Source organism: Neoarius graeffei, chromosome 20 (assembly GCF_027579695.1).
Source record: "Neoarius graeffei isolate fNeoGra1 chromosome 20, fNeoGra1.pri, whole genome shotgun sequence".
Classification (NCBI taxonomy): Eukaryota; Metazoa; Chordata; class Actinopteri; order Siluriformes; family Ariidae; genus Neoarius; species Neoarius graeffei.
In genome coordinates, this window is record NC_083588.1 from 28191487 (window position 1) to 28218724 (window position 27238).

Sequence of the window (27238 nt, forward strand, 5' to 3'; positions counted from 1 at the left end):
AACAGAGTTCATCATCCATGCCTGTAAGTATAATTTCTATCCCTCCTTCCTTGGGTTATACATTGCTAACGTTATAACTGAAACTTCCCGTTAGTCCGACTCACATTGTCGCTTCCAGTTTTATTGTATAACTTCATCACCGTTTCACCCTATTGACAATACGACGAGTTTACCTTTTACCGTTACCTGTGGCATGAAATAATTGTGGGGCTTGGTTACAGCATACAATCGCTCTGTTGACTCGCGTGTACTGCAAAGTTTGATAAGAAGGTTGCAAAGAAGTCACTGTTCATGTAAAGTTTATGTAATAGACCATCCAACCAAAGATTTTTACCCAACTGACATAACGTTAGTACATGGGCATTGATACCAACTCTCAAGACTGTAGGCAAAATCATCAAATCAGTCCCCAACCAACCTAGCTAATACAGTGGCTAATTTGTAGTGTCCATTCTTCCCATGTCAAAATGAGTGTTTGATCTTTGTTTAGGCTAACGTCACATAAACAATACTAATTAGCCTAACCTGTGATACTTCTTTACACTTGCTGTAATGAATGGCAGCTATCCAACAGTACACTGCCTTCCTGTACTTTTCCTGTACTTTATTCAAAAGGTTGTCTTCATGGAGTAATCATTTTAGTTGCATTATATCAACCATTTATCAGGGTGAGCTCAGTGATGTACAGGAAGATGTACAAGACACACCAGAAGTGGAGGATTCCTTCACTCTTTTTGCGTGTGTACCTCAGTCTACTCCTCAGAAATCCAGAACTCCGGACTTCAAGGCTCCATTACCTTTTCTGCAAACAACTTGTGCACAGGGGCGGCACGGTGGTGTAGTGGTTAGCGCTGTCGCCTCACAGCAAGAAGGTCCTGGGTTCGAGCCCCGGGGCTGGCGAGGGCCTTTCTGTGTGGAGTTTGCATGTTCTCCCCATGTCCGTGTGGGTTTCCTCCGGGTGCTCCGGTTTCCCCCACAGTCCAAAGACATGCAGGTTAGGTTACCTGGTGACTCTAAATTGACCGTAGGTGTGAATGTGAGTGTGAATGGTTGTCTGTGTCTATGTGTCAGCCCTGTGATGACCTGGTGACTTGTCCAGGGTGTACCCCGCCTTTCGCCCGTAGTCAGCTGGGATAGGCTCCAGCTTGCCTGCGACCCTGTAGAAGGATAAAGCGGCTACAGATAATGAGATGAGATGAGATGAGAACTTGTGCACAGGCAACATGCACCAAGTCACTGTCTGGCCTTGCACCCACATGGACACAACCGGTCCATGCTGTTTTTACAGGTACTGTGCCATGTCACCAGAAAGTTGTTATTACATGCATCTATTCCTTTTGTAGGGCACAGCATCTTTGTCCACGCTGACTACTGTGTGCAGTCCAAGAAGAGGTCTAACATTTGATGTGAGTGGCAAACTTGGATGTCCAGTATCTTGGATCCATTATGTCTAGATTACAATTACAGTAAAGCACAAATGTAGTTATAGAGCTGTTAGAAGATCGTGTAAGTTACAGTTTTTTGTGAGGTGACTAATGTGTGTGGGGGAAGCCGTGGCCTACTGGTTCAAACTTAGACCCAAAGGGTTGCTGGTCCCTAACCAGTGGACCACAGCTGGCACCTAATCTCTCACTGCTCCCTGGGCACCGCTGAAGCAGGCAGCCCACTGCCCTGGGTTGGTGTGTTCTTCACCCTCACTGTGTGTTTCACTAATTCATGAATGGGTCAAATGCAGAGACCAAATTCCTTGCATGTGTGTGTAAATACACTTGGCCAACAAGACCGATTCTAAATGCTAAAGTAATTGTATCTGTCCAAATTGATGTTTTACCCAGAAAAAGAAGTGCTGGATCTGTTATAAAAGGCCAATAATAATGGCTATCCACCTGATGAAATCACCAGAAATCATTCACTAATGTTCTAATTACAGGCCGCAAAAGACACAACATTGTCTATCAAAAACAATTAAAACAATGGATTGCCAAGCCTGTTTATGTGGACACCACCCAAAAGTTCAGAAATGAGCTTATGGAAGGAGTCATCCGAAGAAGGCTGGACCCCTCCATAAAATACAGAGACCCATCATCACACGTTCAAGTTCCTCGCCTGGCAGCAAACATCGGTCTGCCAAAACCCAGCAAGGAGGACGTCATGAAAGGCCACACTTCACACTTCAAAGTCTCATCCTAGTCTTCAACAATTTTTTCTTTTCCTACATGTGAAACTCACTTACATGCTTTGTTAGCATTATTGATAAGCATGTGTGTAGTCATTGGTCTAGCAGTTCTGCAGTAAAAGCAGTTTTATCACATGTTGTAGAGGCAATATTGGATTACACCAAAAGTAACCTTACATATTCAAAAAATAGAGGATGTATCAAGAAAAGATACACATATTTACAAAGACTTTCCATGAAAGCAAATGTTTATTTTGTATCTCAATGTTATATACATGTTCCCTTTTCTACATGTTTGTAAGAAAATAAATAATTGTCTGTGTTCTCTTCATGTTTTGTTTTATTGGTATGTGTAGAGACTCAGGTATAGTTTTGCAGTAAAAGCAGTTTTATCTACTTACAGATACAGATAGGGCCTACATTATTTGGTTACAACAAAACAGTATAGACAGTATAGTTATTATTTGTACAGATTTGTACAGTAAGATTTTACAAAGCCATAAAAGGCTAATAATTAGGCTATATCCATTGCCTCCTGCACCTCTTGAAATCCAACGTAAATACCAGACTCTGATGGAAAGTTCTGTTGGATTGATGCAATCACACATGATGGCGTTCGATTCCCTTTGCCCAGTGTCTCTCCCTTTAGGGCCCACTCCAACACAACACGATAGGACACTAATCTGTATTGCCTGTGAAAACAGCAACTCTATAAGTAGCTATCGGTCTAATGCATGTTGAACTTCACCGTAAAATAATGCATTTTTTTAACTTACTCTGTGGACAGTTGTCCATTGGGTCCACTTGGTGTGTTGTTTCTTTTCCAGTTCACTTTATCGCGCCGGAAAAAAAAAAACGAGGACTGCAGGATGGATCATTGCTGAGAAGTCGTCAGTAGCAGTGACACAACTGCGGTCACGCTCCTCTTCGGGAGCGTTGCTCACCATCGACGGCAGTATTTTATCCCATTCTGCACAGCACAAACACTCCATTTCAGTCGGCATGGGTTGGCACACTCCACACTCACACCACCAGCTCGTGTTTGCTCTCGTTCTCTCATCCGACTCGCCTTGTCGCAACGTCCTCTCTTCCCCGATCCAAAGCACGCAACTCCTCTTCAGTGAACTCAGGTTCGAAAAGGTAGGGTCTTGGATCTTGGTAGTCGAAGTCATCATCTTCGTCTGCCGTGTAATCTTCCATATTCATCGCCATTACAACTTGAGAAAGCACACCTGTCAGTGTCAGCCTAGTAGCAGAGAACTTAGTAGTCACGCTGGTGTATTGACGGAAGTTGAGGGTTTTCAAGTGCTGCGTGGTGTCTTTGCGCCTGCAGCGGTGCATTGCCTGTGCTGTGGCCGAAAATAGTTCCATATATAAATTGGTCTTGTAAATCCCTTCGTGTTAATTTGCATTGATATGTGTACTCAATGTGAATGTACAGGTCATGAGAAATAATTATAAAAAATCTTGAGTTATTTGATTCACTTTTGCAAGACATGCTAGAAGGACACGCCGGATTACAGCGACTACGCTAAGCTAAAGCTAACCGGGGCGTTTCTAGATCAGGGCAATGGCTGGGTCGGCTACAAAACGCTTTGGCTCACTCATCCAACTCTAGGGACTGCAGGGACTGACTCAATTTCACCTGGGGGTGGCGTACTGCTTTAAAAAGATGAGAGAGGCCTGTAATTTTCATTCAAATGCTCTCTAGCAAACTTCAGACAGGCCTGGACATGTACTGAGTTAAGCAGGGGGACACATCTGGCACTGCAGGATTTGAGTCCATGGCGGCGTAGTGTGTTACTGATGGTAGCCTTTGTTACTTTGGTCCCAGCTCTCTGTAGGTCATTCACTAGGTCCCCCCGTGTGGTTCTGGGATTTTTGCTCACCGTTCTTGTGATCATTTGACCCCACGGGGTGAGATCTTGCATGGAGCCCCAGATCGAGGGAGATTATCAGTGGTCTTGTATGTCTTCCATTTTTTAATAATTGCTCCCACAGTTGATTTCTTCACACCAAGCTGCTTACCTATTGCAGATTCAGTCTTCCCAGCCTGATGCAGGTCTACAATTTTGTTTCTGGTGTCTTTTGACAGCTCTTTGGTCTTGGCCATAGTGGAGTTTGGAGTGTGACTGTTTGAGGTTGTGGACAGGTGTCTTTTATACTGATAACGAGTTCAAACAGGTGCCATTAATACAGGTAATGAGTGGAGGACAGAGGAGCCTCTTAAAGAAGTTGTTACAGGTCTGTGAGAGCCAGAAATCTTGCTTGTTTGTAGGTGACCAAATACTTATTTTACCGAGGAATTTACCAACTAATTCATTAAAAATCAGACAATGTGATTTCCTGGATTCTTTCCCCCCATTCTGTCTCTCATAGTTGAACTGTACCTATGATGAAAATTACAAGCCTCTCTCATCTTTTTAAGTGGGAGAACATGCACAATTGGTGGCTGACTAAATACTTTTCCCCCCCACTATATATATGTATGTATGTGTGTGTGTGTATATGTGTGTATATGTGTGTGTGTGTGATTGTTAGGTTTATATAAGTATTATTCTTGACCAAGAAGGCAGTAATTTATTTGTGACAAATAAATGCATTTAGTAATTTAAGTTAGTTTTATAATTACAGAATATAATTTAGGATTGTTAAGACTTTATGATTCTAATGTTAAGAACATATTCTTGATATGAGATGTTTTGCTTATGACTGTCTTTGTTTAGGTTTGTTCTTATTTTTTGTTTACTTTCTTATAACATATCTTTGTTGAAAAATTCCATCACCATCTTAAGTACATAGTAGTGCCCTGACCTGAAGGGGTGTACGTAGTCAATGACCTTTAAAATCTGTCTGTACCTTGCTATCATGTCATATCATCAGAAATACAGTGGTGCTTGAAAGTTTGTGAACCCTTTAGAATTTTCTATATTTCTGCATAAATATGACCTAAAACATCATCAGATTTTCACACAAGTCCTTAAAAGTAGATAAAGAGAACCCAGTTAAACAAATGAGACAAAAATATTATACTTGGTCATTTATTTATTGAGGAAAATGATCCAATATTACATATCTGTGAGTGCCAAAAGTATGTGAACCTCTAGGATTAGCAGTTAATTTGAAGCTAAAATTAGAGTCAGGTGTTTTCAATCAATGGGATGACAATCAGGTGCAAATGGGCACCCTGTTTTATTTAAAGAACAGGGATTTATCAAAGTCTGATCTTCACAACACATGTTTGTGGAAGTGTATCATGGCACGAAAAAAGGAGATTTCTGAGGACCTCAGAAAAAGCATTGTTGATGCTCATCAGACAGGAAAAGGTTACAAAACCATCTCTAAAGAGTTTGGACTCCACCAATCCACAGTCAGACAGATTGTGTACAAATGGAGGAAATTCAAGACCATTGTTACCCTCCCCAGGAGTGGTCGACCAACAAAGATCACTCCAAGAACAAGGTGTGTAATAGTCGGCGAGGTCACAAAGGACCCCAGGGTAACTTCTAAGCAACTGAAGGCCTCTCTCACATTGGCTAATGTTAATGTTCATGAGTCCACCATCAGGAGAACACTGAACAACAATGGTGTGCATGGCAGGGGTGCAAGGAGAAAGCCACTGCTCTCCAAAAAGAACATTGTTGCTCATCTGCAGTTTGCTAAAAATCACGTGGACAAGCAAGAAGGCTATTGGAAAAATGTTTTGTGGACGGATGAGACCAAAATAGAACATTTTGGTTTAAATGAGAAGCGTTATGTTTGGAGAAAGGAAAACACTGCATTCCAGCATAAGAACCTTATCCCATCTGTGAAACATGGTGGTGGTATCATCATGGTTTGGGCCTGTTTTGCTGCATCTGGGCCAGGACGGCTTGCCATCATTGATGGAACAATGAATTCTGAATTATACCAGCGAATTCTAAAGGAAAATGTCAGGACATCTGTCCATGAACTGAATCTCAAGAGAAGGTGGGTCATGCAGGAAGATAACGACCCTAAGCACACAAGTCATTCTACCAAAGAATGGTTAAAGAAGAATAAAGTTAATATTTTGGAATGGCCAAGTCAAAGTCCTGACCTTAATCCAATGGAAATGTTGTGGAAGGACCTGAAGCGAGCAGTTCATGTGAGGAAACCCACCAACATCCCAGAGTTGAAGCTGTTCTGTACGGAGGAATGGGCTAAAATTCCTCCAAGCCAGTGTGCAGGACTGATCAACAGTTACCGCAAACGTTTAGTTGCAGTTATTGCTACACAAGGGGGGGTCACACCAGATACTGAAAGCAAAGGTTCACATACTTTTGCCACTCACAGATATGTAATATTGGATCATTTTCCTCAGTAAATAAATGACCAAGTATAATATTTTTTATCTCATTTGTTTAACTGGGTTCTCTTTATCTACTTTTAGGACTTGTGTGAAAATCTGATGATGTTTTAGGTCACATTTATGCAGAAATATAGAAAATTCTAAAGGGTTCACAAACTTTCAAGCACCACTGTATGTCATTATGTTATGATTTACACACACACATACATCTGAACATTCCATCAGAACAGTGATGTAATTAAGGTGTGACTTGCTCACACACACACACACACACACACACACACACACACACACACACACACACAGATATCAAAATGATGTCACTCACTCACCCCCCCATAGACACACACATACACACATTCATGCACACACACATATAGATATCAAACAGTGATGTCATTTACACACAGATAACACTTGTATATAATAACCCTCTGTATTCTTGTCCAGGAGGGGGGAACTTGTGCATAAAGATGTGAACTACATTGGGGTTCCTGTCTTTCTTGGCGACTGACCCCCCCAGAGCTCTGGGTGGTACGATGGCGGGGATCCCGAGAAGTAAGTTGACCGTTTCCGACTGGGTGAACCCCAACAATTTGGTGTCAGAAGTGGGATACTTCCAATCAGGTAAGGGGTCTCTTTTAATTGATTAGTTGGGGGGGACTTCCGCCTGGTTGGAAGTATCAGAAAAAAACCCAGTGGTTTATTATTTTGGTTATGTTATTGGTAATCCTCGTGTATAGGCACAGGATGACGTTTTTATTTTGGTGAACCTCGTAGACTTTTGTTTACGGGATGTTTTTTGGTGAACCTCGTGGAAGAGCCACGGGAAGATTGGTAAACCTCGTGTAAAAGCACGGGAAGGTGATCCTCGTGAAGTGAAGGAGCTGTCACGGGAAGAGCACGCTTTTTATGTTAAACCCATAATAATTACCCTAATTAATCTCAGGACTGATTCCTTCGTGCCACCATGGGGGGAAAATTGTATTGTATTAAGGTACCCGGACCCCGAGAAAAAACCCACGGGATTGGATGAATTGCTGTGGTTTAGCATTCTACACAAATTCTAGACAATTTGGCCGGCTCAGTTTTGATTTATCCTCATTCAGGTATTTGCAATCTCTAGGAGCTGTGTAATGTATATCTTTAATTGTTTCAGCATTTATATAAGGCATTACTGGATATGCACAAAATAATGAAACAACAAATCAGTACTCTGGACATGAACAGTCAGAACTGTGTTCCTGGTGTGCATAAATGTCAAACCTTTGGTCAATCAAACCTGTATAACCAACTTCCAAAATCCTTATTTCCCTTATAAAATCCTTATAAGATGCAAATTAAAATGATTTACCTAAAATTTTGAATGATAATTAACAATGATATATCCCAGTTACTTTTTATTCAATATTAATAACAATAAACTTTAAGATTGAATACAAAGCTTCAATGTTTGACAAAAAACACAAAGTGTAAATGTTATGTGCTCTTTTTTCATCGTGGAATTGATAATAGCTCTAAATAAATATTGAAGGTTTTTTTTGTTTAAAAGAATCTGTATAACTTTATTTGTACGCCCGTATACTATGTTTATTGAATCAAATCCGTATAAAATACGGACATTCTGTATATTCATTATGATCTCAACGAAAGCTTCACTGAATCGATTCTTTAGAACAAACTCACATGCGTGTGAATCAATTTACTTGATTCTTGACTCAGAAACTACGGAAACCTTATTTGTATTCCTGTTTTCAAATTGTAAACAATAATCACACTTTCATGCTGAATGAAATTAAAGTATGAACTTTCCTCAAACCATTACGTGTGCATGAACTCAAACAAATGCAGTCCATGCGTCTGTATCGATTCGCTTGATCGAGTCATTTTTATGTTTCGTCCCGAAAAAGATCCGAATCGTTTGTGAATCTCATCACTGTTACGGGAGGAGAGAAGAGATCCTCTTCCCTCAACACAGAATGATTGCTTCTTAATCAATTAGTTTCAGCGTTTGGTGAGTAGATCATCTGTATTTTATATTCATTGTGTGTGGATAGTCCGAAACTTGTAACTGGAAAGTCACGAGTGGTCCGCGAGGTGACCCCTGAACAGGTCCCTGAGCACTCTACAAGACTATTAATGTGTTTTAATAATTAATAGTGCAGCTATTAATGCAGTTTCATGTCTAGAGCTTATAAATGATGAATACGAAGTAGTTAAAACTAAGACAGAAGTATGTGATGGCAAAATAACATTAGAACTCCAGTTCCCATGATGCTTGTGAACTGGGCATGCGCACTGGATAAAAGAAAAAGCAGCTCTTTAGGGCAAAACTCTCGTCTCATCAGATTTGGGCAGTAATTCTATGCGTTCAGACCTTAAATAATGAAATAACCGTACAAGCAAATACAACACAAAAAACATTTTTAAAACATTCACTTAAATTAAACAGACATGATAAAAACAGAAGAAATATATATTAAGGCTTAGAGTTTGATTAATTCAGCCAAATCAAATATCACTTTCAGATTTGAAGATATTTATCAGGAATCATTTTTAACCTCCTAGGGCCTAGCGGTCACATACGTGGACAGCACTTTTTAGAAATTCAGAACAAGAATCCACATATGTGGACATACTTTTTCTCAAAAAGTACATCTTATCAAAGATGATGCTTAGTTTTTATTCTAATCAGGTTCTAATAAGCCCAAATAGCAAAAAGAAATTAAAAATGCATGTAAAAAAACAGCTTGGGTCTTAGGAGGTTAAAATATTGAGTATTATACCACTTCCTGTTTAAAGGCATAATAAAAGGCATCAAATATATTTACCCTACTTGTGAATGGAAATGCCGAAAAGTTTAATGTTTAACCTAATGTTTAATGTTGATCTAAAACATTTTAAAACTGATCGTGTAGTGGTATTTTTATTAATCATATGTAATTCTAACCTTTAAATATCCTATATACTCCTGTTTCTAATGCGTTTTAGTAAATGTGGACTTGTCTTGTCTGGGAGACATGAAATTCAATCAACAGCAAGCTAACCTGCTCTTTACTTCATTTTTGACATTTTTTGAATAATTGTCGTCCTATTATAAATATAATATTTTGAATAATTGTTCCATAGCAATATGCTCTGTGTCCTTTCTCAGTCAACATTGAGATAAGACTCCCAGACTGTTACAGATAGCTATAATATAAACAAACCATCCATGCAAGAACAGCAGACAAGGACAGCCACAGATATCTGCACTTGGCACTTTCTCACACAATAATAAATTTAATAAGTAATCTCTTTATATCACTAGGTAAATTCCATATACATAAAGTAAAAATGTCCAAGATAACCAATTCTCATTCCCATTAATACTGTTAATTGAATTTAAAAATGTATTTTGAGTCTCTGTCACATATCGAATCCAACAAAAAGTGCTTATCAGCTATTCAATTTTATTCAAATTACATTGTGAAATTGTTGCCCTGTTTTATATCTCCTTTTCTTTCTTTAAACTTATTGCTCCTTATGAGGCTAAGCTTAAACATGTTTAACTATTGATATAAAATGGTCTGATTAATTGTTTGCTGAGTTTTAAACCTCCATACTTTTGCCTTTAAAAACCACAGAGGATATGGAATGGATAGGCTTTTAATGTATTTAGTTAACCATAATTTTTTTCAGCAAGAAACAGAGTTAACAAACGTTTACTTGAAGAATGTTGAGAAAAAAAAGGGGAGAAATTTTTTTTTTCCTTCCAGTGGTGTTTATAAATCGGAGACTTGGGTTTATCTTTATTTAACCATTAAGAAAAAACGTCATAAATTATCATGATTATGATAATTTAGTGTCATGATTATGATAATTTAGTGTCAATTAGATAATTTCAAGGACAATGAATACTTATACAAGCCAATGGGCTTGTATAAGTATTCATTGTCCTTGAACCTTTCCGCATTTTGTTGCACTGCAACCTGGAACTTAAATGGAATTGACATAAAACTACACAAAATATGATTTAATAAGCAGTACCTCTCTCTCTGGATCGATGTCATCCTACAGTCTCTTCTTGAGCAAGGCGTTGTGAGACTGTGCACCAGCTCGTACAATACACCTGTCAATCCAGTACCTAAACTTGATGGTACCTGGCGTTTTACACAAGATTTACGTAAGATTAATGAATTGATTGTTTCTTCTGTAATGTCACAGGTTCCTGCTCATCATTGCTGTTTTTCCATTAATGATCTCTGTTCTGCCTTTTTTCACGCACATGAGGAGATACCGTTTGGACTCAAGGTTTCATTGACTCTCCTGCTGTTTTTTTCAGCTGTAATTCATAACGTACTCTGTGACCTTCTCCCTGCCTCAGGACTCTGTGGTCTGTGTGTTCTGGTATCTGCTGAGTCACCAGAAATCTGCCAAGACACTGACACTTGTGCCTGCTCCAACATCTGGCGCATAAGGGCTTTAAGGTTTTCAGGACCAAGCTGCAATATTGCATGGACACTTAAGTATTTGAACTTTTGAAGTTTGAACTTTCTCAAGGCTGTCATTCTAGACACAAAATGCCAAAACGCCCTGCAACTAAACATGCACTGATGTCTTTTCTGGGTCAGAAAATGGATCCCTGACTGCTCTTTATATGACAAGCTTCTCCGTTCTGCAATCTCTCATCATGATCCACTGCAACATCCTTTGACCTGGACTGACACTATGGTGGTCGCTTATCACTCCCTCAGAAGCACCCTTTGTTCCGCCCCTGGGGTTACCTGATCACTTCAAGCCCTTCCACCTCTATGCCTGTGAACACCAAGGCACAGCCTCTGGGGAGCGTGGGGGGGGGGGGAACTGCAGCATTGTGCGTTTTTATCCAAAACATTAGACATTGTTGCTCAAGGCTTACCTGTGTGTCTAGGGGCTGTCTCTGCATGTGCTTTGATGGTTTTAGATGCGGAAAAATTGGTTTTGTCTCACCCACTGATCTTGCACTCGTCACATCAAGTTAAACAGGTGTTGCAAAATTTATAGACCCATTAAATTAATTTATCAGTAATTTAATTGATAATTAAATTAACATATGACTGTTTATTCTCTGTTCTACTGACAATCTCGAAATTCATGTCACATCCTCTTTTGATAATGTAGGTCATGCTCTCGCACGCCTCATTAATTCTCAGGATGATACTTGGGATGACATTGATATTGTCTGTCTAAAAATTGTACATACTACTAGTATCAGGTCTGATCTCTCTCCTCCAGCCCTCTAGGGATGGGGGAAGTACTCTTTGTTGGTGGTTCTTGTTCTAAACGTGTATAATATTTATAATTTATAATATTTATCAGGGCGGCACAGTGGTGTAGTGGTTAGCGCTGTCGCCTCACAGCAAGAAGGTCCTGGGTTCGAGCCCCGGGGCCGGCGAGGGCCTTTCTGTGTGGAGTTTGCATGTTCTCCCCGTGTCCGCATGGGTTTCCTCCGGGTGCTCCCCCACAGTCCAAAGACATGCAGGTTAGGTTAACTGGTGACTCTAAATTGACCGTAGGTGTGAATGGTTGTCTGTGTCTATGTGTCAGCCCTGTGATGACCTGGCGACTTGTCCAGGGTGTACCCCGCCTTTCGCCCATAGTCAGCTTGCCTGCGACCCTGTAGAAGGATAAAGTGGCTAGAGAGATGAGATATTTATCATACCTCTGTGGTTACTCTGTGTGTTCACTGCCTGATATTCTGCATGAGGCATATGCTCTTCCTTTCTCATTTGATTTTTGTCATCTTGATTGTGGACAAATTCTCTAAATGGGTAGAAGTTTTTTCCTGTTCTCGAGAGAACACGAAGGTAGTTACTCGTACTCTGGCAAAAGAAATAATACTTAGTTATAATAATAATAATACTAATACATTTTATTTATAAGTGCCTTTCAAGGTACCTAAGGACACTGGACAGTAAAAAAGAAAAACAAACAATAAAAGTAGAACAATAAAATAATAACAATAAAATAATAAGAAATCAATAATAATAATTATTGTTATAGTTATGGGGTTTCAAACGCCACAGACTCAGACAAAGGTACCCATTTCGCCTCAAAAGTCACACAAAACCTTTGTAAGCATCTCTAAACTAAACTGGTGTTTTCACATTCCTCAATCCTCTGGTATCGTAGAACGTACTAATCAAACATTGAAAGACAAATTAAATTAAGGCTATGCAGGACACAGGTTTGGCTCTGTAATCCATAATTCATTGTGGCTGAAATTCGTGTGACACCAAGAAATTATTTTTGGAAGACCTTTCCCTCTCCCCTGGAAGAAGGGAACTCCGGCTCTGGGTACCTCTGATTTGAAAATGCATATGGATGAGTATTCTGCAGCCCTTAAGTTGCATAAAATTTGTACCAAGGTCAATAATACCACCACACACCCCTTCCAAGTTGGAGACAAAGTGCTGGTGTGACTTTTTAAAGTAATGATTTGGACAATTGGGAAAACCTAGATACGGTGGGCCTGCAGACATAGTCGCCATTACTTTTACTGCTGTTTTAACTGATCTTTTTCCACAGTGGATCCATGCCACGCGATTGAAGAAGGCTCCATAACAAAGTTGTGTTACAATGACAAGTTTGCTATTAACGCTTTTTTGTGTCCCTATCCAGTTTCTGTTCTCTCTCTCTGTCTCTCTATTTCTGAGCTCTACACAGATTTGACTGAGAATCCTCAAGACGTTGTGAACAAAGAGGGGAAGAGATCTTGTGCGCTGTTTGGGACCAATCATCCTCATTACAACCATGACGGTCCTCATCACAGGTTTCGTGACTTCATTGTTGCTCGGGGCAGGGCTACCCGCCCGAGCCTTCGTGACTGCTTCATTGTTGCTCGGGGCAGGGTTACCCGCCCAAGCCTTCTGGACCACTTCATTGCTCGGAGCAGGGTTACCCGCTCGAGCTGGACAACATCTTCTGGCAATTTGCTAACTGGACTGCACAAGCGCACACCACACGAATGTGTTATGAATTTCATCTGATGCCGTTTTCTACTATTATTATCTCTATGCTCTGAAACTCTGTATTCTTACAGGACTCTGTTCTCACTATAGGTAGATATGCCTTCTAATTTCATTTTCCCTCACTGTTTTAGAACAAATTACTCTGAAGGAAGTAGTGTGTATTTGGGACGAATTAAGAGGTTTTGAGTTTCTCTAAGCTCCGGTGAGGTGGGACGAGGGCTGATCGGGCATGCCCGCCCTCTGAGCACCAATATACATCAGGAAGGGCAAAGATTAACTCAAGATTAATTCTCGATGTAATCACATATATGATCATGAGGTGATAATGATCATATATGATCCTAGGATTTGATAATAGTGATACTATTGTCAAAGGGGGGGATTGTTAGGTTTATATAAGTATTATTCTTGACCAAGAAGGCAGTAATTTGTTTGTGACAAAATTAAGGATTAATTTCTGTCAGTTAAAATGACCTTATGTCTCGGCTGGACATTGTTTGGGAACATTTTGTTTATTTTGATATGAAATGTGTATTGTTGATCAAAGATGTGTCTAGATGGTGACAGGGTCTGCGATGATATCACACACACTCACAATGGCCTTTGATATCACACACAACCACAGCTGCATAGCCAACGTGGATTGGGAATTAAAAGTTAGATTTAAAGCCATGATTTAAGTTAGTTTATAGCTAAGATTGTGATTTAAGATTGTTAGAGTTAACCAGTTTCTTTAATGTTGAATCGGAAGTTGAAATGATTGAATGTTGGATGTAATGGTAGCCTTATTGCTGAACAAAGTGTTAAGATCCATTATTATTTTGGACTATTGCATATACTAAGGCAGTGATTTAGATTTAATTGTTAGATCTAAGATGCATTTAGTGATTTAAGTTAGTTTTATAATTATAGAATATAATTTAGGATTGTTAAGACTTTATGATTCTAATGTTAAGAACATATTCTTGATATGAGATGTTTTGCTTATGACTGTCTTTGTTTAGGTTTATTCTTATTTTTTGTTTACTTTCTTATAACAAATATCTTTGTTGAAAAATTCCATCACCATCTTAAGTACATAGTGCCCTGACCTGAAGGGGTGTACGTAAGCAATGACCTTTAAAATCTGTCTGTACCTTGCCATCATGTCATATCATCAGAAATATGTCATTATGTTATGATTTACACACACATACATCTGAACATTCCATCAGAACAGTGATGTAATTAAGATGTGACTTGCTCTCACACACACACACACACACACACACACACACACACACACACACAGATATCAAAATGATGTCACTCAATCACCCCCCCATAGACACACACACACACACACACACATTCATGCACACACACACATAGATATCAAACAGTGATGTCATTTACACACAGATAACACTCGTATATAATAACCCTCTCTATTCTTGTCCAGGAGGGGGGAACTTGCGAATAAAGATGTGAACTACATTGGGGTTCCTGTCTTTCTTGGCGACTGACCCCCCCAGAGCTCTGGGTGGTACGATGGCGGGGGTCCCGAGAAGTAAGTTGACCGTTTCCGACTGGGTGAACCCCAACAGTATATACACACACACACGTACACACATATATATATATATATATATATATATATATATATATATATATATATATATATATATATATATGTGTGTGTGTGTGTGTGTGTGTGTGTGTATAATAAATAAATAAATATATATACACACATTTTGTGTGTGTGCGCGCACGCGTGTGTGTGTATATATATTATACATACACACGTATGTGTGTGTATGTGTATATATAATCTACATACGTGTGTATAATGTATATAAAATGTGTGTGTACATATCTTAAACACACACATACGTGTGTGTATATATATATATATATATATATATATATATATACACACACACACACACACATATATATATATATATATATATATATATATATATATATATATATATATATATATTAGTGCTGTCAAAAATGTCGCATTATTATCGCGTTAACTTGACTCAATTTTAACGGCGATAATTTTTTTATCGTGAGATTAACGCTCTGTGACATGATGTAGGTTTTTCATAAGCTTTTGAAACTGCCAGGAACTTGGAACAGAGACTTTGCTTAGAAAAACGATAGCAGCTAGACTGTAATGCCATGCCCCGCACAGCCAGAGTCCTCTGCCCTCCCCCCAAAGAACCAGTGCGGGCAGGGTGCGCTAGCCCCGCGCCTCGGGATGAAGAGCCACGGTGCTCGGCTTAGGTTTCGTTTTCCCATCGGCGGCTCCAGCCCGACTTTGCAGTGGCTGTGACAAGACGTGTTATGCTCTGCAATAAAAAAAAACAACATTGGTACATAGCAAGCCCATTCACTTTTTTATGCTGATAAGAGAATTACAATGGTTTTTCATGTGACAAAAATGTGCAATTAAATTGCGATTAATCGCGAGTTAACTATGACAGTCGCGACATTAATCGCGATTAAATATTTTAATCGCTTGAGAGCACTAATATATATATATATATAAAGTTTATTTGTATAGCGCTTTTAACAATAAACATTGTCGCAAAGCAGCTTTACAGAATTTGAACGACTTAAAACATGAGCTAATTTTATCCCTAATCTATTCCCAATGAGCAAGCCTGTGGCGACGGTGGCAAGGAAAAACTCCCTCAGATGACATGAGGAAGAAACCTCGAGAGGAACCAGACTCAAAAGGGAACCCATCCTCATTTGGGCAACAACAGACAGCCTGACTATAATATTAACAGTTTTAACAGGTATAACCCTCAACTGTCCTCATGGGGCCGTCCTTCACAGGAGCGGTGCGATAAAACTCCGACCAGACACAGGGCACCAGGATGGATCAAGCAGGTCCGAGGGGCAGAAGAGGCCAGCATCTCAATCCCAGGATCAACATGTAACTCAGAGGGACAGATTGGGGGGGGGAGGGAAGAGCGAGAGAAAGAAAACACGTTGTTAGGTATGCCCTAAAAATGACAAGTATTAAATCTGTGTGGTAGGCTCGCAGAGACGAGAGTCTTTACATCAGGCATAACACACAACAATGGCATGTTAATATGGTAAAATATATCATGACCTGCTCTGGCTGGATGCTTGATTGGGTGATGGGAGCACACTCCTCAGCAATGATGAGATGCAGATGGGACCCTTAGGGCTGGCCAAGACAATTCAGTTACATTTCACCAGGTCTGGGACATGCGACAGAATGTCTGACGGCCGATTCCCTGCAGGCTACGATAGCCAGTCGAGGTCTCCACCTTCTCCACCAAAAGATTTCCTGTTGACTCCATGTAACTCAGAGGGACAGATTTGGGGTGGGGGGGAGGGAAAGAAAACACAGGTGGTTAGGTATGCCCAATGTCACCTGAATAAGTAGAAACAGTATACATATTGCACCGAGTACAAGCAGGGACTCCGGCAACTAACTATGACAGCATAACTAAAAGGAGAGAGCCAGAAGGTAACACAGGCATGAGGGAGCCCCGGGACATAAAGCAGCCAGCCACTACACCGTCAACAAACTCGAGTGAGCAAGCGAGTGGGGACTGACAGCATCCATACATCCCAGTTTACCAAAACACTCTATGTCTGAGGACCCTCCAGATCTACTCCTTTACCTCATAAACACCATTAACAAAAGGCTTGACTAAACAGATATGTTTTCAGCCTAGACTTAAATGCTGAGACTGTGTCTGATTCCCGAACATTACTTGGAAGGCTGTTCCATAACAGTGGGGCTTTGTAAGAAAAGGCTCTGCCCCCTGATGTAGCCTTCACTATACGAGGTACCAGCAGATAGCCTACACCTTTTGATCTAAGTAGGCGTGGTGGGTCATAGAGGACGAGAAGTTCACTCAGGTACTGTGGTGCGAGACCATTTAGTGCTTTAAAGGTCAATAGTAGTATTTTATAATCAATACGAAATTTGATTGGGAGCCAATGCAGTGTGGATAAGACAGGAGTGATGTGGTCATATTTTCTAGTTCTAGTAAGGACTCTTGCTGCGGCATTTTGAACTAACTGGAGCTTGTTTATGCACTTATTGGAACATCCAGACAGTAAGGCATTACAATAATCCAACCTGGAGGTAACGAAAGCATGGACTAGTTTTTCTGCATCATGCAATGACATTAAATTTCTTATCTTGGCAATATTTCTGAGATGAAAGAAAGCTATCTGGGTGATGTTATCAATGTGAGTTTCGAATGAAAGACTGGGGTCAATAATCACTCCGAGGTCTTTTACTGCTGCACGTGAAGAAACAGAAAGGCCATCCAGAGTTACTGTGTAATCAGAAAACTTACTTCTAGCTCTATGTGGTCCTAGTACAAATACTTCAGTCTTGTCAGAGTTAAGCAGAAGGAAATTAATAAGCATCCAGTGTCTAATGCCCTTAACACATTCCTCAATTCTATTAAGCTGGTGTCTCTCATCAGGTTTTGCAGAGACATACAACTGTGTGTCATCAGCATAACAGTGGAAACTAATACAATGTTTACGAATAATATCACCCAGAGGTAACATATATAGAGAAAAAAGCAGTGGACCAAAGACAGAACCTTGTGGAACACCATACTTTACATCAGTACGTCTAGAAATATCACCATTTATATCAACATACTGATAACGATCAGTTAGATAAGACCTGAGCCAGGAGAGGGCCATTCCCTTAACTCCCACAACATTTTCTAGTCTATCCAGAAGAATGGAATGATCAATGGTATCAAATGCTGCACTAAGGTCAAGCAACACAAGTAGCGAGACACAGCCCTGATCAGACACCAACAGTAGGTCGTTTACTACTTTAACCAGTGCTGTGTCTGTGCTATGATGAGGTCTAAATCCTGACTGATACATTTCATGGATGTTATTCCTATGTAAATATGAGCATAACTGCTGTGCCACAGCTTTTTCAAGGATCTTGGAGATAAAGGGGAGGTTTGATATTGGGCGATAATTGGACAGCTGACAGGGATCAAGGTCAGGTTTTTTATTCAGGGGTTTGATAACTGCTAGTTTAAAGGATTTGGGTACATAGCCAATCATAAGAGAAGAATTTATTATTTTTAGAAGCGGTTCAATTACTCCAGGCATTATCTGTTTGAATAGATGTGTCGGTAAGGGATCTAGTACACAAGTTGAAGCTTTTGATGCGGAGATTAATGAAAGTAATTCAGTTTCTTTTAGGGGAGTACATTCTAACTGATGATCTGATACAGTTATATTGTTAACTACAAGGTCACTTTCATTGTCTAACCTTAAATTAGTAGTTTGAATTTTTTGTCGGATATTCTCAATTTTGTCATTAAAAAAATTCATGAAGTCGTTGCGACTACATACTGCAGGTGTGCATGTGTTGATAGTGGACTTATTCCTGGTTAATTTTGCTACAGTATTAAATAGGAATCTAGGATGATTTTTGTTATCTTCTATTAGGGAGGAGAAATATGTTGATCTCGCAGCACTAAGAGCTTTTCTATACTTCAGGAAGCTCTCCTTCCAAGCTAATTTGAACACTACCAATTTTGTTTGATGCCATTTACGTTCCAATTTTCGAGTGGTCCGTTTTAATGTGCGAGTGTCATCATTATACCAGGGTGCTAATTTTTTGTCTCTGACCATTTTCCTTTTAAGAGGAGCTACATTATCTAAAAGTATGGCGGAATGTTGACTCTAAGCATTCAGTTGCCTGATCAAGTTCTGCAGGGGGTGACAGTGACCCAATCAAAGTTGACAGCTCTAGGAGATCATTTATAAAGCTCTGTGCAGTAGTTGACGTGAAAGTACGTTTAATACAGTAGCGTGGTGAGGTGCATATATTATTACTCAGACATATTTTGAATGAGATGAGACAGTGATCTGAGATAACTTCAGACTGTGGAAGTATGACTATATTGTCTACGTTTAATCTGAATGTTAGTATTAGATCAAGGGTGTGACCACCATTATGGGTCGGTCCTATGACATTCTGCTTAATCCCGACTGAATCTAAGATGGACACAAACGCTGTTTTTAAAGGGTCTTCTGAGTTATTGAAGTGAATATTCAAATCTCCAACAACTAAAGCTTTGTCTAAGGAAATAACCAGATCTGAGATAAAATCTGCAAATTCAGAAAGAAACTCAGAATATGGCCCCGGGGGCCTGTAAATAATAAGCAATGGAATTAACTGGGTAGACTTATTTTTCGAGGCTACATACATTATATGAGTATGAAGAACTTCAAATGTATTAAATTTATAACCAGGTTTGTGTGTTACACCTAGATAATCGTTATAAATAACCGCGACGCCTCCTCCTCTGCCAGTTAGACGAGGCTGGTGTATATAACTGTATCCAGGAGGACTCGCTTCATTTAATGCTATATATTCATTTGGCTTAATCCATGTTTCTGTTAAACACAGTACATTAAACTCCTGATCAGTAATGAGTTCATTAACCATTAGCGCTTTAGATATAAGAGATCTAATATTTTATAATTTTTAATATATATATATATATATATATATATATATATATATATATATATATTTTTTTTTTTTTTACACACACAGTGGTGCTTGAAACTTTGTGAACCCTTTAGAATTGTCTATGTTTCTGCATAAATATGACCGAAAACAACATCAGATTTTCACACAAGTCCTAAAAGTAGATAAAGAGAACCCAGGTAAACAAATGAGACAAAAATATTATACTTGGTTATTTATTGATTGAGGAAAATGATCCAATATTACATATCTGTGAGTGGCAAAAGTATGTGAACCTCTAGGATTAGCAGTTCATTCGAAAGTGAAATTAGAGTCAGGTGTTTTCAATCAATGGGATGACAATCAGGTGTGAGTGGGCACCCTGTTTTATTTAAAGAACAGGGATCTATCAAAGTCTGATCTTCACAACACGTTTGTGGATGTGTATCATGGCACGAACAAAAGAGATTTCTGAGGACCTCAGAAAAAGCGTTGTTGATGGTCATCAGGTTGGAAAAGGTTACAAAACCATCTCTAAAGAGTTTGGACTCTACCAATCCACAGTCAGACAGATTGTGTACAAATGGAGGAAATTCAAGACCATTGTTACCCTCCCCAGGAGTGGTCGACCAACAAAGATCACTCCAAGAGCAAGGCGTGTAATAGTCAGTGAGGTCACAAAGGACCCCAGGGTAACTTCTAAGCAACTGAAGGCCTCTCTCACATTGGCTAATGTTAGTGTTCATGAGTCCACCATCAGGAGAACACTGAACAACAATGGTGTGCATGGCAGGGGTGCAAGGAGAAAGCCACTGCTCTCCAAAAAGAACATTGCTGCTCGTCTGCAGTTTGCTAAAGATCATGTGGACAAACCAAAAGGCTATTGGAAAAATGTTTTGTGGACGGATGAGAGCAGAATAGAACTTTTTGGTTTAAATGAGAAGCGTTATGTTTAGAGAAAGGAAAACACTGCATTCCAGCATAAGAACCTTATCCCATCTGTGAAACATGGTGGTGGTAGTATCATGGTTTGGGCCTGTTTTGCTGCATCTGGGCCAGGACGGCTTGCCATCATTGATGGAACAATGAATTCTGAATTATATCAGCGGATTCTAAAGGAAAATGTCAGGAAATCTGTCCATGAACTGAATCTCAAGAGAAGGTGGGTCATGCAGCAAGACAACGACCCTAAGCACCCAAGTAATTCTACCAAAGAAGGGTTAAAGAATAATAAAGTGAATGTTTGGGAATGGCCAAGTCAAAGTCCTGACCTTAATCCAATCGAAATGTTGTGGAAGGACCTGAAGCGAGCAGTTCATGTGAGGAAACCCACCAACATCCCAGAGTTGAAACTGTTCTGTACGGAGGAATAGGCTAAAATTCCTCCAAGCTGGTGTGCAGGACTGATCAACAGTTATCGGAAATGTTTAGTTGCAGTTATTGCTGCAGAAGGGGGTCACACCAGATACTGAAAGCAAAGGTCCACTTACTTTTGCCACTCACAGATATGTAATATTGGATCATTTTCCTCAATAAATAAATGACCAAGTATAATATTTTTGTCTCATTTGTTTACCTGGGTTCTCTTTATCTACTTTTAGGACTTGTGTGAAAATCTGATGATGTTTTAGGTCATATTTATGCAGAAATATAGAAAATTCTTAAGGGTTCACAAACTTTCAAGCACCACACATACATATATATATATATATAAAACGATTGAATGCATGAAGCGAGTGATTTCATGCACATTATTTGCTCAGGAATCCCCTCAAATGAAATCACTTCCCAGCCACAGAATGGCCCCTTTTTTTGGGGGGGGGGGGGACTGTTGAGATATTGTTGAAAAATAAACAAATATCACAATGACTCAATTTCAGAGGGAACTAAATTTCACCAATTTTATGAAATCGAAAGACCATATTGCTTTAAGTGATATGTATTTCACATCCCCTAAAATTAGTGTGTTGTATTCTATGTTACCAGATCTACACTCACAGACCACTTTAATAGGAACTTGTTCCTGATTCTAAAATTTCTGTCCTTGGCTGGTAGGAGTCAAACCCAATGTTCTGCTGTTTCATGCTGAGATTCTTTTCTGCCCACCATGCTTGTAAAGAGTTATGAGTTGCTATATCCTTCCTGGCAGCTCGAACACATCTGACCATTTTCCTCTGACCTCTCTTATCAACAAGGCATTTCCACCCACAGAACTGTCACTCACTGAATGTTTTTATTTTTCGCACCTTTCTATGTAAACTCTTTTGTGTAGACTGTTGTGTGTGAAAACCTGAGAATATCAGCAGTTTCTGAAATACTTAAACCAGTCCATCTGGCACCAACACCCATGCCACAGTGAAAGTCACAGAGATCACAATTTTCCCCCCTTCTGATGTTTGAAGTGAACATTAACTGAAACTCTTGATTTGTACCTGCATAATTTTATGCATTGTGCTACTGTCAAGGGATTGGCTGATTAGATAACTACATAAAACAGCAGGTGTATGGGTGTACCTGATAAAGTGGCTGGTGAGTGTATCTTGCACTACTGGCCTTAGTGCAGCTACAAGGAATGCTTTATCATCCCATAAATTGAAATGGTTAACCTACTTTAAAAATCAACAACAACAAAAAAACCTTGTTTCTACAATATTTGCTATGCCAGATATTTCTGCATGTCAGTAGTGATGTAAATGTCAATACACTTGCATTGTTTATACTTGTATTGATTTACATTATTTTGATTGAGCCCAATTGCTGAACACTGGTAGCAAAGTAGAGGAATGTATGCTAAATGACTGGACAGAAATGATTTACTGCACACTTTCCTGTATGAGCCATGCATACATCATGGCTGTGATGGCCAATCCTACTATCTAAGCCTTTACTGATTTACTCAATGCCATGTATAAGAGCAAAAGTATTTAATCATTGGTAATGGATTGAGCTGATTAAGACCGATAGTGTGTGGTTAGTACCATCCATCCATTATCTGTAACCACTTATCCTGTGCAGGGTGACGGGCAAGCTGGAGCCCATCCCAGCTGACAATGGACAAGAGACACCCTGGACAAGTCACCAGATCATCACACAGAAACAAAACACTTCACCAATTAGCCTAACCCACACGTATAACATGAGAACATGCAAACTCCACACCGCAACATCAGCCACTGGGCTCAAACCCAAAACCTTCTTGCTGTGAGGTGACAGTGCTAACCACCACACCACCATGCTGCCCTGGTTAGTACCAAACAAAGCATAATTTGATAGTTCAGAGATACGTGTGTGTAGTATGTTCCTTATGTGTGGGTGGAGAACAGAGGACGGCAGGACAGAGATCAAGGTAATCAGAAGGCTTTATTGCCGTACTTTCCAGTCTGACAATTTCAAACGTAAATTCGAGACACACACACACTGTCATCTTGTCTCAGGAAGCTCTCCCTCTGCCTCCTTAAATAGGGCGCGGTCACTGGGAAGACACACAAACACAGGTTAATTGCTGTCAGGTGTAGTGATTCTGCCACTCACCTTCCCTGAGTCCACCCTCTTGTCACAGACCGGCGCTTGACCACGCCCCTGCTGCCACATACCCCCACCGCCCGACTCAGGCCGGGCGGCTGTCCGGCCTGCAGCCGACTCCCCCCTTGACGGGAGAGGAAGTCCACCACGACCATCTGCACCCCCGGCCTGTGGACCACCTTGAAATTGAAGGGTTGGAGTGCCAGATACCAAAGGGTGATCCGCACGTTGGCATCTTTCATGCGGTGGAGCCACTGGAGGGGCGTGTGGTCCGAACAGAGGGTGAAAGGGCGCCCCAGCAGGTAGTAACGGAGGGCGAGGACTGCCCACTTGATCGCTAGACATTCTTTTTCGATTGTGCTGTAGCGCCCCTCACGCACCAACAGCTTCCTGCTAATGTACAGGATAGGGCGGTACTCCCCCTCCACCTCCTGGGACAACACCGCCCCCAGCCCTCTGTCTGACGCATTGGTCTGCAACACAAAAGGGAGAGAAAAGTCAGGGGAGTGTAATAGTGGCCCCCCACACAGTGCAGCCTTTACCTCAGAGAAAGCCCGCTGGCACTGCTGCGTCCACTGGACCGGATCTGGTGCCCCCTTTTTAGCGAGATCAGTCAGCGGGCTGGTGACGTCCGAATAATTAGGTATAAACCTACAATAGTAGCCAGCCAGCCCCAGGAACTGTCTCACCCCCTTTTTGGTCTTGGGCCTCGGGCAGGCCACAATTGCTGCTGTCTTGTTAATTTGGGGACGCACCTGCCCGTTGCCCAAGTGGAAGCCCAGATACCGTACTTACACCTGCCCAATCACACACTTCTTTGGGTTGGCAGTGAGACCCGCTCGCCTCAGCGACCTAAGGACGGCCCTCAGGTGTTGTAAGTGCCGCTGCCAGTCATTACTATAAATGATTATATCATCAAGGTATGCGGCCGCATAGGTGGCGTGGGGGCGGAGGACCCTGTCCATCAGCCGCTGAAACGTAGCAGGCACCCCAAACAGCCCAAAAGGAAGCGTGACGAATTGTTGCAAGCCGAACGGTGTGGATAAGGCTGTTTTTTCCCGGGATCATGGAGTCAAGGGGATCTGCCAATATCCCTTCATCAAATCCAGTGTCGAATAAAAGCGAGCCGTGCCTAGTCGATCAAGCAGCTCGTCAATACGAGGCATTGGGTACGCGTCGAATTTATACACCGCGTTGACTTTTCTATAGTCCACACAGAACCGGACCGACCCGTTGGCCTTGGGTACCAAGACCACCGGGCTGATCCAGTCACTGTGGGACTCCTCGACGATGCCCATTTTGAGCATGGTCTGAAGTTCTTCCCGAACCACCTTTTTTTGTGTTCGGGTAGCCTGTAAGGGCGGCTACGCACTACCACCCCCGGGGGTGTCTCTATGTGGTGCTCTATGAGGTTAGTGCGACCAGGCAGGGGCGAGAACACATCCGAAAATTCGGTCTGCAACTGGGCGACCTCCGTGAGTTGGGTCGGGGAGAAGTGGTCTCCACAGGGGACCGGAGAGGTACGTGATGCCAATGTCCCTTTTTGAACCTCCGGCCCCAGCTCCGCCTTCTCCGGAACTACCGACACCAACGCCACGGGGACCTCCTCGTTCCAGAGTTTAAGCAGATTGACGTGGTAAATCTGTAGCGCCCCACCCCTGTCCGTTCGCCTCACCTCATAGTCGACGTCCCCGACTCGCCGTGTGACCTCAAAGGGTCCTTGCCACTTGGCGATCAATTTGGAGCTTGACGTGGGCAACAGTACGAGTACCTTATCTCCCGGAGTGAACTCTCTAAGGCGCGTACCCTTGTTGTACAGGCGGGCTTGCCGTTCCTGGGCCTGCCGCAAATTCTCCTGAGTTAGGTGGGTGAGCGTATGGAGTTTTGCGCGCAGGTCCATAATGTACTGAATTTCGTTTTTGCTTTGGGAAGGTCCCTCCTCCCAATTTTCCCGCAGCACATCTAGGATGCCGCGCAGCTTACGCCCATATAATAATTCGAATGGGGAGAACCCCGTGGAGGCTTGGGGGACCTCTCGCACTGAGAACAGCAAGGGCTCGAGCCACTTATCCCAATTACGTGCGTCCTCACTTACGAATTTTTTAATAACATTTTTGAGGGTGCGGTTGAACCGTTCTACTAAACCGTCCGTTTGTGGGTGATACACACTGGTGCGGATCGGCTTAATCCCCAATAACCCATACAGTTTGCGCAGTGTCCGTGACATAAATGTAGTGCCTTGATCAGTCAGAATCTCTTTCGGGATTCCAACTCGGGAGATGACGCGGAAGAGTGCCTCCGCAATACTGCGTGCTGAGATATTGCGAAGAAGCACTGCTTCCGGGTATCGCGTTGCATAGTCCACCAGAACTAATATAAAGCGGTACCCTCGTGCTGACCGATCTAATGGCCCGACGAGGTCCATCCCAATTCTCTCAAACGGGGTCTCGATTAACGGAAGAGGGCGCAAAGGCGCTTTTGGAATGGCCGCTGGATTTACTAACTGGCATTCGCGGCATGCCGTACACCACCTACGAACATCGCTGCAAATCCCCGGCCAATAGAATCGGGCCATTATTCGGGCTAGTGTTTTATCCTGCCCTAAGTGTCCAGCCATGTCATAAAGTGAGCCGCCTGGAATATCAATTCCCGGTGGCTCTTTGGAATTAACAGCTGTGTGACTCGCTCTTTAGTTTGAGTGTCCTGCATCACTCGGTATAATCTATCCTTCATAACTGCGAAGTAGGGGGTGGCATTCAGCTGGAGCGTTTGACCATCGATTACTCTCACTTGGTCAAACGCATGCCGCAGAGTCTCGTCTCGCGATTGTTCTAATGGGAAATCCGCGAGGGATTCCCCAATAGAGAGAGGAGGAGCCGGCGGCTCCTCACTCTGACGCGGAGATGACGTAGACGGCTCTGCGACAGCTGCTCCCGCCAAAGCGACACTGGGACCTCCCCGTCAAATGGCAGGACCCACTCTTTACTAGGCGCGTCATTAAACCCCGAAATCCCGGCCAATCAGTCCCCAAAATTAAAGAGTGGGTAAGGCGAGGATTAACCGCCGCCTTCACTATAGATTTTTCCCCTCTGAAAAATATTTGGACTGACACCAAAGGGTAGCTGTGAACATCCCCGTGCACACACAACACCTTCACCCCCTGTGCTCCCCCCAATGCCTCGTCTTGAACCAGGCTTTGGCGGATCGAGGTCTGATTGCAACCAGAATCCACCAACGCCTGATATGTAGCCCCTTGGACACTCACCGGTATGCGATACGCTCCGGCCCGATCGAGGGCGGCCTCTGGCGCGTCGGGGATCCGTACCACCGCGCATTGTTGTTGCAGGTGGCCCGGCTCCCCGCAGCGCCAGCAAACCGGCCCGGGCTTTCCCTTTGCACTGGTGCTCTGGGGCTCACTCACCTGAGGGGGGGGAGAGACAGACACAGAAGGGAGAAATGGGAGGGCACCACGGGTGCAGCGGGCCGGCTGGGGTGGAGCCGGCCCCCATCTCCGCGGTGGGGGAATGGGGCGAGGACTGGACACAGAAGGAAGGGGAGAGAGAGAGAGAGAGAAGAGGAGAGAAGGGTTGACGTCGTCGGCTGTCCTGCCGCCGGAACAGCTGCCAAATGATCCTCCGCCAGCCCGACTGCCTGATCCAGCGACGCCGGGCGGTGGCACTGGACCCACTCCGCGGTTCCTGCTGGTAAGCAGGCGA

The 27238-nt window shown here is 42.0% G+C and overlaps 1 long non-coding RNA gene across 1 annotated transcript; it reads left to right on the forward strand.

The window, feature by feature from the left end:
• Window positions 1-8437: 8437 nt before the first annotated feature.
• LOC132868518 (uncharacterized) lies at window positions 8438-14974 on the forward strand. Its single transcript, XR_009650845.1, has 2 exons — window positions 8438-8520; window positions 13149-14974. It is a non-coding gene; the product is annotated as an uncharacterized LOC132868518 (long non-coding RNA).
• The last annotated feature ends 12264 nt before the right edge of the window (window positions 14975-27238 follow it).